Source organism: Triticum aestivum, chromosome 3D, assembly GCF_018294505.1.
Source record: "Triticum aestivum cultivar Chinese Spring chromosome 3D, IWGSC CS RefSeq v2.1, whole genome shotgun sequence".
NCBI lineage: Eukaryota > Viridiplantae > Streptophyta > Magnoliopsida > Poales > Poaceae > Triticum > Triticum aestivum.
The window spans coordinates 390,333,064-390,346,614 of NC_057802.1; the positions used below are offsets into that span (position 1 = coordinate 390,333,064).

The 13,551-nt window shown below is 45.5% G+C and overlaps 1 long non-coding RNA gene across 1 annotated transcript; it reads left to right on the forward strand.

The window, feature by feature from the left end:
* The first annotated feature begins 3,828 nt into the window (after positions 1-3,828).
* LOC123074723 (uncharacterized) lies at positions 3,829-5,542 on the forward strand. The gene is made up of 3 exons (XR_006436040.1): positions 3,829-3,955; positions 4,334-4,390; positions 5,024-5,542. It is a non-coding gene; the product is annotated as an uncharacterized lncRNA (long non-coding RNA).
* Positions 5,543-13,551: the final 8,009 nt, after the last annotated feature.

Below are 13,551 nucleotides of genomic sequence, written 5' to 3' on the forward strand. Positions count from 1 at the left end.
GCAATGCCGAAGACAATCTGCGCCGGACTCATCATCATTGAAGCCTGGTTTAGGGGCTACTGAGGGAGTCCTGGATTAGGGGGTACTTGGACAGCCGGACTATATCCTTTGGCCGGACTGTTGGACTATGAAGATACAAGATTGAAGACTTCGTCCCGTGTCCGGATGGGACTCTCCTTGGCGTGGAAGGCAAGCTTGGCAATACGGATATGTAGATCTCCTCCCTTGTAACCGACTCTGTGTAACCCTAGCCCCCTCCGGTGTCTATATAAACTGGAGGGTTTAGTCCGTAGGACGACAACAATCATACCATAGGCTAGCTTCTAGGGTTTAGCCTCTACGATCTCGTGGTAGATCTGTTGGAAATATGCCCTAGAGGCAATAATAAAATGGTTATTATTGTATTTCCTTGTTCATGATAATTGTCTGTTGTTCATGCTATAATTGTATTAACTGGAAACCGTAATACATGTGTGAATACATAGACCACAACATGTCCCTAGTAAGCCTCTAGTTGACTAGCTTGTTGATCAATAGATGGTTATGGTTTCCTGACCATGGACATTGGATGTCATTGATAACGGGATCACATCATTAGGAGAATGATGTGATGGACAAGACCCAATCCTAAGCATAGCACAAGATCGTGTAGTTCGTTTGCTAGAGCTTTTCTAATGTCAAGTATCATTTCCTTAGACCATGAGATTGTGCAACTCCCGGATACCGTAGGAATGCTTTGGGTGTACCAAACGTCACAACGTAACTGGGTGGCTATAAAGGTGCACTACAGGTATCTCCAAAAGTGTCTGTTGGGTTGGCACGAATCGAGACTGGGATTTGTCACTCCGTATGACGGAGAGGTATCTCTGGGCCCACTCGGTAATGCATCATCATAATGAGCTCAATGTGACTAAGGAGTTAGCCACTGGATCATGCGTTACGGTACGAGTAAAGTGACTTGCCGGTAACGAGATTGAACAAGATATTGGGATACCGACGATCGAATCTCGGGCAAGTAACGTACCGATTGACAAAGGGAATTGTATACGGGATTGATTGAATCCTCGACATCGTGGTTCATCCGATGAGATCATCGTGGAACATGTGGGAGCCAACATGGGTATCCAGATCCCGCTGTTGGTTATTGACCGGAGAGTCGTCTCGGTCATGTCTGCATGTCTCCCGAACGCGTAGAATCTACACACTTAAGGTTCGGTGATGCTAGGGTTGTAGAGATATTAGTATGCGGTTAACCGAAAGTTGTTCGGAGTCCTGGATGAGATCCCGAACGTCACGAGGAGTTCCGGAATGGTCCGGAGATAAAGATTTATATATGGGAAGTCCTATTTTGGCCACCGGAAAATGTTCGGGATTTTTCGGTATTGTACCGAGAAGGTTCTAGAAGGTTCCGAAGTTGGGCCCACCTGCATGGGGGGACCCACATGAACGTGGGTAGTGGGGGCAAGGCCCCACACCCCTGGTCAAGGCGCACCAAGATCCCACCTTAGAAGGAATAAGATCATATCCCGAAGGGATAAGATCAAGATCCCTAAAAAAGGGGGATAACAATCGGTGGGGAAGGAAAATGATGGGATTTCTTTCCCCCACCTTTGCCAATGCCCCAATGGACTTGGAGGGCAAGAAACCAGCCCCCTCCACCCCTATATATAGTGGGGAGGCGCATGGGAGCAGCACCCCAAGCCCTGGCGCCTCCCTCCCTCCCGTGACACCTCTTCCTCCCCGCTTGCGCTTGGCGAAGCCCTGCCGGATCCCGCTACTTCCACCACCACGCCGTCGTGCTGCTGGATCTCCATCAACCTCTCCTCCCCCTTGTTGGATCAAGAAGGAGGAGACGTCGCTGCTCCGTACGTGTGTTGAACGCGGAGGTGCCGTCCGTTCGGCGCTAGGATCATCGGTGATTTGGATCACGACGAGTACGACTCCATCAACCCCGTTCTCTTGAACGCTTCCGCTCGCGATCTATAAGGGTATGTAGATGCACTCCTTTCCCCTCGTTTCTAGTAAACTCAATAGATGGATCTTGGTGATGCGTAGAAAATTTTAAAATTCTGCTACGATCCCCAACACTCCGTTTATTCCGCAGCTTTTATTTCGAGTTACTAATACTTAGCAACCGAACCGGTATCTAATACCCTGGTGCTACTAGGAGTACTAGTAAAGTACACATTAATATAATGTATATCCAATATACTTCTGTCGACCTTGCCAGCCTTCTCATCTACGGCCCATGGGGGGCGCACCAGCCCACCAGGGGCTGGTTCCCCTCCCACTTCAGCCCATGGGGCCCTCCGGGATAGGTGGCCCCACCCGGTGGACCTCCGGGACCCTTCCGGTGGTCCCGGTACAATACCGATAACCCCCGAAACTTTCCCGGTGGCCGAAACTGGACTTCCTATATATAATTCTTCACCTCTGGACCATTCCGGAACTCCTCGTGACGTCCGAGATCTCATCCGGGACTCCGAACAACTTTCGGGTTTCCGCATACTAATATCTCTACAACCCTAGCATCACCGAACCTTAAGTGTGTAGACCCTACGGGTTCGGGAGACATGCAGACATGACCGAGACGCCTCTCCGGTCAATAACCAACAGTGGAATCTGGATACCCATGTTGGCTCCCACATGTTCCACGATGATCTCATCGGATGAACCACGATGTCGAGGATTCAATCAATCCCGTATACAATTCCCTTTGTCAATCGGTACGTTACTTGCCCGAGATTCGATCGTCGGTATCCCAATACCTTGTTCAATCCGTTACCGGCAAGTCACTTTACCCGTACCGTAATGCATGATCCCGTGGCTAACTCCTTAGTCACATTGAGCTCATTATGATGATGCATTATCGAGTGGGCCCAGAGATACCTCTCCGTCATACGGAGTGACAAATCCCAGTCTCGATCCGTGCAAACCCAACAGACACTTTCGGAGATACCCGTAGTGCACCTTTATAGTCACCCAGTTAAGTTGTGACGTTTGGCACACCCAAAGCACTCCTACGGCATCCGGGAGTTGCACGATCTCATGGTCTAAGGAAATGATACTTGACATTGAAAAAGCTCTAGCAAACGAACTACACGATCTTTGTGCTATGCTTAGGATTGGGTCTTGTCCATCACATCATTCTCCTAATAATGTGATCCCGTTATCAATCTATACTACTATTAAAAGAGAAAACATAAACTCCTCTAAAGTCACACAACAAATTGTACACGGGGTAATCAGAACCCTTCGATCAAATCAACTTAAACGCATCCTACTGTCCGTATTAGATTAATTATCTGTCACCCAAATCAACGTCTCGGATCAAATGTTCTGCCAAGCAGACGCGCTGGTTTGTCAATCGTCCGCGCTCGCATCCCTCTAATCCGCGCGGCCCTCTCCTTGATTTGCATTGCAGTTAGTCCGTGATACGATCCCCTTAACAACCGAAATTTTCCTTTTTTTCTCTCCACCTCTTTCTCCCGAAAAAAAACCTGCTCCCTCCCCTCACCCGCACACCTCTCCCCACGGCCCCGTTGCCCATCGCCCCCGCCGCTCCACGCGACGGAGGCCATCTCTCCCCTATTTCCCTCTTCTTCCATCCCACAGGGCAAGTGCGTGGCAGAGCAAGGAAGGACGACCGACATCTCTCTCTTCTCCCTCGCCCCGCTGCACCTCACCACAGCCTCACGCTTCCAGACGCTCGCCTCGAAGGAGGCAGCCGCCTCAACCGTCTCCACGCCCAGTGGGGCGCGGGGAGCGGGCTACTCTCGCTGCTCGACCGGGCGCTTACCGTCGAGGAGCAGTACTGCCGCCAGCGTGCCCAGGTGCAGCGCAAGGGCATGGAGGCGGAGGGGTTTGGCATAGAGGGGATCTCGACGGGCGGGCACGAGACCTGCGTCACTGCGCCGTCCCCATTCTGTGGCAGTGGTTGATTCAGCAACGATATGTACACTGCTGACATTTTTTGTTTCAGGAGCTTGAGTATTATCTTCATCTAATTGCTTGTCAAGTTGCTAATTGGAGTCTTCAGATTCTTAGTCACATTGTAGGTCAAGTAAATCTGATGTGTGACACCTTTGAGTTTTCACTTTTCATCTTAAAGTTGAATCTAGATCGCTAGAGAATGATCTTGATACATGCAAACAAATCTGATTTAGTCACTGTGTGATTACTTAGACCGGGCCTGTACCTTGCTTGAGTAAGTATTCCATAAATTGTGTTTTTTCCGGGTTGGTTCAACAATGATACTAATACATGCAAACATATCTGATTTATTCATGTGCATTTCAGTACCTACTGTTAATTAAGTTTTTTCCCTCCTCAGGATCCACAAATTGTCAAGCACACATGGTATAGCCATCAAGTTCTGGGATATTAGCTGGTAATTGAACTATCAAACTTGGTAATGTTCACATAATGGTTTCCATTATCTATCTGATTCTGTTTCCAAACTTTCCATTATAGTTGTTTGTTTGTCCACAAATTATGTGTACTCTTGGATAAGAAATCTATTCAGTCTATGACACTTCATCCAAAAGAGTTGGTACCCACGAGTTCATTTTCCTACTTTGTACATTGCTGGAAGCCTAGAACCTTTAAAATAATTTATATTATGTATGAAATCATTTGCATCAGCAACTGCCGACAACATAAAAATGGTTAGCCTTCCAATGCAAAATTCTGCACATTTTCACCTTGTTTATAAGTGGAACGGTTTGTTATTTATTTAGCTGTAATTCCAAACATTTAAGTACTGCACTATATGTTCATGCTACTCAAACTTCATTGTTTATAATCAAAATACGTTTAGAACTAATTTTTTGTTTGCCTGATGCCCTTTTTTGTGTGAATTTTACAATTTTCTTGGTGGTGCAGTGATTCTTTTTTTCTTGGAAAGACCGGCATCTTCAATCTTTTTTGCTTGGGACTTATGACTTGAAGCATGAATTACTAATTTCATTTCTATATATTAGCAACTGAACTTGTCCCCTTGTATGAAACTTCTCCCATGCAGGCTTTAAGTTTTCAAGTGCAGGCAGTCTTTTAACAAGGGATGTATGTCAGTAGTGATATGCCGAATACCATGGATATATGTTCACTGCAGATAAGTTCTTTTCCTGAAACTTACAAGCACAAACTTACTTACTCAACTCAAATCTTCGCACGGTTATAAATACAATACTTTACTATAAGCAATAATGCTTGATTTTTTATCAGTTTTCAACACTATCCGATTCTTCGAACCATTCTCTAAAAATAAAAATGAACTCCTTGAGTGCTTTCTTACCAGTGCCTCTGGCCAAGCTTGTTTTTTTCCTAACCTTATTATAATCCAGTATTTCATATGCCATCTAATGATCCAAGGTCTTTATAGGAAAAACAATGGCACTTTTAATGCAAGTTCACTGGACGACTACCATATCTTACTATACTTTTGATTGCTTGGATGAAGTTGGATGGGAGATCCCCATCCAGTTTTTAAAAGCCATGATTTTGTTTCGTTGGTTGGGTGAACAAGATAGTATACCATTAAAACTAACTTAGCTCCAACCAGGGCAAAAAATTTGGTAAAGAAACTGAGTGAGCTGGGCCATTTCTTGCTCACACTGGTTAAGCTTAAATTTCCATTTGATATTCATTTCTTAAGTAATAAAGGAATTCCATGCAAAATTCTGCACCAAGCATGAGCCTTCAAAGTTAAGCATAACAGTCTTTGATGATACAATGAGAAGGAAATTTAAGCCAACAATGCTGCTGATTGGTGGCTCTGCTGCCTCCAATGCTGCTACTCTTGGATCATTACTCAAGTATGTCTTGCATACATGATCGTTGATGTAGGTGTTGCAGCTTCTTCAGTGCAGTATACACTGACTAACCGGGAGCACACTTGAATTACATGTTTTCTCCTTTCAGCACGCTTGCTTGTTGTCAGCTATCGTGCAGAAACTTTAATCTATTGTGCAGAATACATTTCTTCAGAGAAACCGTTGTTGTGTACAGAATATATTTCTTCAGAGAATGTGTTATTGTGCAGAAACTACAATGAAGTTGTCGGCGGAGAAGATCCAGTGAACCCAACTACAACATTCCCCCTTTTCTTTAGAGATGAAGGGACCATTTGTACTCTCTCCGTGCCATGCCTGCGTGCATGATTACTCAGTATACTCATGTTCATTTTTGTTATGTTTCTGAACATGTATATCATTTATGTGGGTGAACCAGTGGTGTCCTTTAAAAATACATATTGTTGTGCATCAATTTCTTCATGGACATGCCTTCTTCTATTTAAAAAAATCATAATATCAATGTAAAATTTATATTCGCATGACTTGTTAATTAATCACAATAAGATATGTCTATACCACTTGTCAATCATTGTTGGCAAGGATTCGAAAGGGATTTGGTTAAGAGAATCATGACATACTTCTTTGAAAATTTCCCTCAAAAATTGTCGGTTTACTCATGATTGATGACAAATATGTTCACTCAGTTTTTAGACCAAGTAAATTTTTTTGTATCACGTGATAATACGTGCATTGCACGTGCACACTTACTAGTGACATCCAATGTCCATAGTCAGGAAACCATGACTATCTGTTCATCAACGAGCTAGTCAACTAGAGGCTCACAAGGGACGTGTTGTGGTCTATGTATTCACACATGTATTACGATTTCCAGATAACACAATTATTGCATGAATAATAGACAATTATCATGAACAAGGAAATATAATAATAACCATTTTATTATTGCCTCTAGGGCATATTTCCAACAGTCTCCCACTTGCACTAGAGTCAATAATCTAGTTACATTGTGATGAATCGAACACCCATAGAGTTCTGGTGTTGATCATGTTTTGCTCTAGGGAGAGGTTTAGTCAACGGATCTGCTACATTCAGGTCCGTATGTACTTTACAAATATCTATGTCTCCATTCTGAACACTTTCACGAATGGAGTTGAAGCGACGCTTGATATGTCTGGTCTTCCTGTGAAACCTGGGCTCCTTGGCAAGGGCAATAGCTCCAGTGTTGTCACAGAAGAGAGTCATCGGGCCCGACGCATTGGGAATCACCCCTAGGTCAGTAATGAACTCCTTCATCCAGATTGCTTCTTGCGCTGCCTCTGAGGCTGCCATGTACTCCGCTTCACATGTAGATCCCGCCACGACGCTTTGCTTGCAACTGCACCAGCTTACCGCCCCTCCATTCAAAATATACACGTATCCGGTTTGTGACTTCGAGTCATCCAGATCTGTGTCGAAGCTAGTGTCGACGTAACCCTTTACGACGAGCTCTTCGTCACCTCCATAAACGAGAAACATATCCTTAGTCCTCTTCAGGTACTTCAGGATATTCTTGACCGCTGTCCAGTGTTCCATGCCGGGATTACTTTGGTACCTTCCTACCAAACTTACGGCAAGGTTTACATCAGGTCTGGTACACAGCATGGCATACATAAAAGACCCTATGGCCGAGGCATAGGGGATGACACTCATCTTTTCTCTATCTTCTGCCATGGTCGGGCATTGAGCCGTGCTCAATTGCACACCTTGCAATACAGGCAAGAACCCTTCTTGGACTGATCCATATTGAACTTCTTCAATATCTTGTCAAGGTACGTACTCTGTGAAAGACCAATGAGGCGTCTTGATCTATCTCTATAGATCTTGATGCCTAATATATAAGCAGCTTCTCCAAGGTCCTTCATTGAAAAACACTTATTCAAATAGGCCTTTATACTTTCCAAGAATTATATATCATTTCCCATCAATAGTATGTCATCCACATATAATAAGAGAAATGCTACAGAGCTCCCACTCACTTTCTTGTAAACACAGGCTTCTCCATAAGTCTGTGTAAATCCAAACGCTTTGATCATCTCATCAAATCGAATGTTCCAACTCCGAGATGCTTGCACAACCCATAGATGGAGCGCTGGAGCTTTCATACCTTGTTAGCATTCTTAGGATCGACAAAACCTTCCGGCTGCATCATATACAATTCTTCCTTAAGAAAGCCGTTAAGGAATGTCGTTTTGACGTCCATTTGCCATATATCATAATCATAGAATGCGACAATTGCTAACATGATTCGGACGGACTTCAGCTTCGCTACGGGTGAGAAAGTCTCATCGTAGTCAACCCCTTGAACTTGTCGATAACCCTTAGCGACAAGTCGAGCCTTATAGATGGTCACATTACCATCCGCGTCTGTCTTCTTCTTAAAGATCCATTTATTTTCTATGGCTCACCGATCATCGGGCAAGTCAGTCAAAGTCCATACTTCATTTTCATACATGGATCCTATCTCGGATTTCATGGCTTCTAGCCATTTGTCAGAATCCGGGCCCGCCATCGCTTCTTCATAGTTCGAAGGTTCACCGTTGTCTAACAACATGATTTCCAGGACAGGGTTGCCGTACCACTCTGGTGCGGAACGTGTCCTTGTGGACCTACGAAGTTCAGCAGTAACTTGATCCGAAGCTTCATGATCATCATCATTAACTTCCTCCCCAGTCGGTGTAGGCACCACAGGAACATCTTCCCGCGCTGTGCTACTTTCCGGTTCGGAAGGGGTGACTATCACCTCATCAAGTTCCACTTTCCTCCCACTTAATTCTTTCGAGAGAAACTCTTTCTCCAGAAAGGACCCGTTCTTGGCAACAAAGATCTTGCCTTCGGATCTGAGGTAGAAGGTATACCCAATGGTTTCCTTAGGGTATCCTATGAAGACGCATTTTTCCGACTTGGGTTCGAGCTTTCCAGGTTGAAGTTTCTTGACATAAGCATCGCATCCCCAAACTTTTAGAAACGACAGCTTAGGTTTCTTCCCAAACCATAATTCATACGGTGTCGTCTCAACGGATTTCGACAGAGCCCTATTTAAAGTGAATGCGGCAGTCTCTAAAGCATAGCCCCAAAATGAGAGCGGTAGATCGGTAAGAGACATCATAGATCGCACCATATCCAATAGAGTGCGATTACGACGTTCGGACACACCATTTCGCTGAGGTGTTCCAGGCGGCGTGAGTTGTGAAACGATTCCACATTTCCTTAAGTGTGTGCCAAATTCGTGACTTAAATATTCCCCTCCACGATCTGATCGCAGGAACTTTATTTTCCTGTCACGTTGATTCTCAACCTCACTCTGAAATTCCTTGAACTTTTCAAAGGTTTCAGACTTGTGTTTCATTAGGTAGACATACCCATATCTACTTAAATCATCAGTGAGAGTGAGAACATAACGATAGCCACCGCGAGCCTCAACACTCATTGGACCGCACACATCAGTATGTATGATTTCCAATAAGTTGGTTGCTCTCTCCATTGTTCCGGAGAACGGAGTCTTGGTCATCTTACCCATGAGGCATGGTTCGCACGTGTCAAATGATTCGTAATCAAGAGACTCCAAAAGTCCATCTGCATGGAGCTTCTTCATGCGTTTGACACCAATGTGACCAAGGCGGCAGTGCCACAAGTATGTGGGACTATCGTTATCAACTTTACATCTTTTGGTATTCACACTATGAATATGTGTAACATCACGTTCGAGATTCATCAAGAATAAACCATTGACCAGCGGGGCATGACCATAAGACATATCTCTCATATAAATAGAACAACCATTATTCTCGGATTTAAATGAGTAGCCATCTCGAATTAAACCAGATCCAGATACAATGTTCATGCTCAAAGCTGGCACTAAATAACAATTATTGAGGTTTAAAACTAATCCCGTAGGTAAATGCAGAGGTAGCGTGCCGACGGCGATCACATCGACCTTGGAACCATTCCCGACGCGCATCGTCACCTCGTCCTTCGCCAGTCTCCGCTTATTCCGCAGCTCCTGTTTTGAGTTACAAATATGAGCAACCGCACCGGTATCAAATACCCAGGAGCTACTACGAGTACTGGTAAGGTACACATCAATTACATGTATATCACATATACCTTTGGTGTTGCCGGCCTTCTTGTCCGCTAAGTATTTGGGGCAGTTCCGCTTCCAGTGACCACTTCCCTTGCAATAAAAGCACTCAGTCTCAGGCTTGGGTCCATTCCTTGGCTTCTTCCCGGCAATTGGTTTACCGGGCGCGGCAACTCCCTTGCCGTCTTTCTTGAAGTTCTTCTTACCCTTGCCTTTCTTGAATTTAGTGGTTTTATTCACCATCAACACTTGATGTTCCTTTTTGATCTCCACCTCCGCTGATTTCAGGATTGAATATACCTCATGAATGGTCTTTTCCATCCCCTGCATATTGAAGTTCATCACAAAGCTCTTGTAGCTCGGTGGAAGCGACTGAAGGATTCTGTCAATGACCGCGTCATCCGGGAGATTCACTCCCAGCTGAGACAAGCGGTTGTGTAACCCAGACATTCTGAGTATGTGCTCACTGACAGAACTATTTTCCTCCATTTTACAACTGAAGAACTTGTCAGAGACTTCATATCTCTCGACCCGGCATGAGCTTGGAAAACCATTTTCAGCTCTTCGAACATCTCATATGCTCCATGTTTCTCAAAACGCTTTTGGAGCCCCGGTTCTAAGCTGTAAAGCATGCCGCACTGAACGAGGGAGTAATCATCAGCACGTGATTGCCAAGCGTTCATAACGTCTTGGTTCTCTGGGATGGGTGCTTCACCTAGCGGTGCTTCTAGGACATAATCTTTCTTGGCAGCTATGAGGATGATCCTCAGGTTCCGGACCCAGTCCGTATAGTTGCTGCCATCATCTTTCAGCTTGGTTTTCTCTAGGAACGCGTTGAAGTTGAGGACAACGTGGGCCATTTGATCTACAAGACATATTGTAAAGATTTTAGACTAAGTTCATGATAATTAAGTTCATCTAATCAAATTATTCAATGAACTCCCACTCAGATAGACATCCCTCTAGTCATCTAAGTGAAACATGATCCGAGTTAACTAGGCCGTGTCCGATCATCACGTGAGACGGACTAGTCAAGATCGGTGAACATCTCCATGTTGATCGTATCTTCTATACGACTCATGCTCGACCTTTCGGTCTTCCGTGTTCCGAGGCCATGTCTGTACATGCTAGGCTCGTCAAGTCAACCTAAGTGTATTGCGTGTGTTCTGAGGCCATGTCTGTACATGCTAGGCTTGTCAACACCCGTTGTATGCGAACGTTAGAATCTATCACACCCGATCATCACGTGGTGCTTCGAAACAACGAACCTTCGCAACGGTGCACAGTTAGGGGGAACACTTTCTTGAAATTATTATAAGGGATCATCTTACTTACTACCGTCGTTCTAAGCAAATAAGATGCAAAACATGATAAACATCACATGTAATCAAATAGTGACATGATATGGCCAATATCATTTTGCTCCTTTGATATCCATCTTCGGGGCGCCATGATCATCTTCGTCACCGGCATGACACCATGATCTCCATCATCATGATCTCCATCATCGTGTCTTCATGAAGTTGTCACGCCAACGATTACTTCTACTTCTATGGCTAACGCGTTTAGCAATAAAGTAAAGTAATTTACATGGCGTTATTCAATGACACGCAGGTCATACAAAAAAATAAAGACAACTCCTATGGCTCCTGCCGGTTGTCATACTCATCGACATGCAAGTCGTGTGTCATAGCCCTAGAGTCATGACTGTAAATAGTTGCATCAGTGAGCATGCATCATGTTTTTAATTCAAAGGAAATTTGAATTGGGGATGACCAAGCCCTGGCACTAAATCAATTCAACTAGGTTCAAGTTTAAATCTTTTCAATGAACCCAGAATGCCCTTTAGAAAAGTTCATGATTTTTGATAAAGGTAAAAACCTCTGCCAAAAATGATAAACATATTTCTAGGTCATTTCTGGATTTTTTGGATTAAATCATAAGTATTTGAATTGGAGCATTTAATGGCTATAAATATTTTAAATGCTTCAATAATTCTGAAAACATTTGAGGGCTGTTAGTAAATACTTTAAAAGTGCCCACAAATTTTCTCAGGAGTTTTTAAAATGGTTTAGTATTATTACTAAATCAAAAACAGAAAAGCAACATAGAAAAAACTGAATTAAAAGAGAGAGAGAGAGAGAGAGGAAACCTCACTGTGCAGCCCACCACCGTAGTGGCCTACTGGCCAAAGCCAGCCCAGCCCAACTTCTCTCCCCTGTCGTCTTCCTCCCCGCGCCAGTAGGACGCCGTGGGCGCGTGGTCGCCGCGCGCACGCCAGCTCCTGCTTCCACCGCGACGCCGGCTCTTCTAGACGCGCCACGGAGACGCCCAGAGGTCTCTCTCCCCTCCCCCTCACCCGTGGTCTCTCCCCTCTCCTCTGTCTCACTCTCTCACGCAGACACCGAGCGTGCCGTCACCGCCGTTCGCTACCACCGTGCCCAGAGCCGCGCCCTCACTCTTCGGCCATGCCCAAAGGCTCCGTCTCGTCGCCCTCGACCTCCCCGCCGAGCCACGCATCGCCGGACGCCCTGTGACGACGCCTCCGAGCTCGTCACCGCCGCATCTGCCGCCAGACTTCGCCCGCCGATCTGCGTCGTCCAATGCCTCCCCGAGCTCAACGACGGCGCCGTTCGAATCTCTGTGAGGCTCCGGTCCTTTTCCCCCTAACCACCTCGTCGATTTCACCCTGTAGCTGCCGTCCTCATGAGCTCCGAAGCTCGCCGCCGTCAGGCCACATCGCCGCCGCGGCCAGAGCTAGCTATGACCGCAACCAAGCACTGCAACATGCTCAGCACGCCGTCAGGAGCCTAGAACACTCAACCGTTGCTCCTGCCGTGCACTGCAGCGTCGTTTCGTCGGTCCCATAGCCCCGGCCGCCGCTAACCTCAACGCCGGCGCTGCTTCCGGCCACCCCACGGCCTCCCGTGTGTTCCATTAGATGGGCGCGAGCGCTAGCTACCCATAGCACCCATCAGCGCGTCGAATGGACGCTGGAGCCGCGACTCCGGCGTGCCTCCGCCGTGGCCAGAGGTCACCGGCGGCTAAGCGCCGGCCTAACCCCGATTAGGCTAGTGCTAATGATGCCCTGTGCCATTGAAATGCGGGCCCTCTGCTTAACTAACCGGCTAACCAAATAGTTTAAGGTTAATCTAATTACCGTGGGGCCACGTGTCAGTTTTGACTACGCTGACGTGTCCGTTGACCCGACCCCACCTGTCTGTGACACAAAATGTCACAGGGTCACTGACCAGTGGGTCCCGCTGGTCAGGTTTGACCCTGGCCAGCCCGTTGACTCGCTGGCGCAGTGATGACGTCATGCTGACGCAGTATTACATTTTCTGGATTTATTTTTAATCAGGAAATTCCAGAAAATATCCTAAACTTCTAAAATTCATATAAATTCAACCGTAACTCCAAATGAAATAATTTATATATGAAAAATTATCAGAAAAATCCAATCTATCCATCTGCACTAGTTTCATGCATGATAAAGGAACTTAACCCTTCTGTTTATATCAAAACATGTTAATGCACTTTATAAAACCATAACTTGAGTTTGTATTTGAATCTTTGATTCAAATAAGCTCAAACCACCCTGGTTGTAGATGCATTAGC